Raw genomic sequence first — 2,636 nt, forward strand, 5'->3', positions numbered from 1 at the left:
GCTTTTTGAAACACCTCGTCATCATGGTTAACAACATTAACCAAATGATTTTTCAATTTTGAATTACAACCATCAAATGATTCATAATCAACATCAACATTTGGTTTGATCATAAGAAGCACTAATTTCTTGCTTGAATTCACTAGTCTTTTCATTTGCCTTGCATTAACTGATGAAAGGTTTATTTTCTTGCGATGAGCTCTCACAATATACTCCACTCCATCCTTGAACAAGTGGTACTTGTTTTCATGACGATAGAAGATTTATTTTCTACCATAGAGGTAAGGACTATCCAAAACAATTCCTTATATATCAAGAATACAACATCTGATTCAACTTCATCAATGAAGTTTGATGTGATTGCAAACCAAATAATACATTTTATCCTAACCTGTAAGTTTGTGTCCTTGCATATCCAACCTAATGGATATGGCTTGGGATATAAAATGGTTTCAAGATTAAGTTTCTTGACTAAATCATTAGATATCAGGTTGGCTTGAGACCCACTATAAAAAAGTGTGTCGATTTTGGTATGTTTTGAGATTACCCTCACATGAAATAAGTCATTCCTTGTTTCTTTATTTGGAGTACTAGTGTGACAATTTGATATACTAGTGCTAGCAATGAATTCTTTTTCTTTTATACCTGATTAAAATAGAGATAGGGGTATATCCATTTCCCCTTTCATATCAATATTTGATCTTGAGACTTGTGGGTTATGGGCCTACAAACCTATCATAAACATTCTTGAGGCCTTTAAGCCTTAAAACCATGGACCACACATTTATCGGACTTCCCTTTGAAAATTGGAACTACATCACTTTATCGCAATACAAAGGGAAACACGGGAATACCCCACTCTGAAACAATAGACGGATCTTAAAATAATTAAAAACCCCACTATAAATCGTGTGTTCTTCTCCTTCGCACCATTCTGCAGTGCCACTCTGATCTCCGATCACTGATCGGAGAAACCTCCGATCCATCAGCTATCGGCGTATCACCATATCGCTTAATCGGCCGTCGAAGTATTGGGCTATCGAAAATCGACATTCCCAATATCCGCTGTCACTTGCCTCTCTGATTTGCGATCAACGACTAGATCTGGACAGTTGATCCTACTCTCGATCTGATGGTCCACACTTAATCATGTGATTGCGATCACGCTGTTTCAAAGGCCCGTTCCTCTGGAAAACAATCCATGGATGCGATATTGCCTTCTAGACCCGATAAGGGTATACATCCATCTATAAAATTTCAGGTCTGGATTTCAAACTTAGACTATGTTTTTGTTGTTTCTTAGTGTAACTGGAATTCAGCTTGCCTTCAATGGATTTCTGCACTTAACACAATTTCTACCATACTCTGCTACGACACACAAAACATTCATTAATATATATCTTTGGATCGCCATTGATCCTACAGTGATCGATGGTCGATAACACGCATACAAATGGGATTCAAGACACCAATGCATATATACACAATAGAACTGGAAAAGGCGTTAAATACACATATACATACAACTCACATATTTCTATTAGAGACATATACAAACTTCTATTATAGCCTAAGGCATCTCAGACTTAGGAACAATTCTCACTCGACTACATTGAATCAATACTCGGGTTTACAATCTCTATCTATCACTCTGTCTTCCTCTCTGTCTCTCTCACGATATATATAAATAAACATTTGATCGGATCACTGGAAGGATCCGATCAATCCTCTCCATGAATCACTCAACAACTCCCTAATCTCTCTACATGCATACATATGTGGCAGATTACATTTAATAAGTCTCCTCGAGACTTTTATCCATTCCATCATTTACTCTGTTTTGAATAGAATTGTCCCCTATTTTTCTCAATGGTCCACATCTCCTCCTCCTACGCTTTGGATTCCTCCTTTAATTAAAGGGGGGTCAGATGCTCCTGCATTAGACTCTCGAGGCACAAAATTTATGACCTCCTGGTCATATGCTTCTCCTTGTTTTAGAAATTCTACCCTCTCCTCAGTGGAACTTCTTTCATGATCTTCTGTGAGCTGCAACCAACCTTTGCAGTAACAGTCTTCCTTTGATACACGATACCTCACCAAGCCCTCCTCACTCACTCTTTTGGCATCCTTCTGGTTCTCTTCTCTGGAACCAATTGAGCACACCTTGCTCTAGGTTGCTGCAAGTCTTCTCACCTTCCGCTGTCACTATCTGCACAACAGTGAGATCATAACTCTCCAGCTTTATCAACTATACCTCTTTCTCCTTCTATTTACACTCTTTCTCTTCCTCGCAGGAAATCCTTTCCTTGCTCTGATACCACTTGTTGAAAAGAGAAATAGGGGTATATCCATTTCCCCTTTCATATGAATATTCGATCATGGGACCTATGGGTTATGGGCCCACAAACCTATCAGAAGCATTCTTGAGGCCTTTAAGCCTTAAAACAATGGACCACACATTTATCGAATTTCCCTTTGAAAACTAGAACTACATCACTTTATCGAAATACAAAGGGAAACATAGGAATACCCTGCTCCGAAAAAAAAATAGCCAGATCTCAAAATAATTAAAAACCCCACTATAAATCGTTGATTCTGATCCTTCGCACCATTTCGTAGTGCCACTCCAATCTCCG

This window comes from Pinus tabuliformis, chromosome 2_2 (genome assembly GCF_031772625.1).
Source record: "Pinus tabuliformis cultivar Carrire ecotype Pingquan chromosome 2_2, CPIR1, whole genome shotgun sequence".
In the NCBI taxonomy this organism is placed as follows: domain Eukaryota; kingdom Viridiplantae; phylum Streptophyta; class Pinopsida; order Pinales; family Pinaceae; genus Pinus; species Pinus tabuliformis.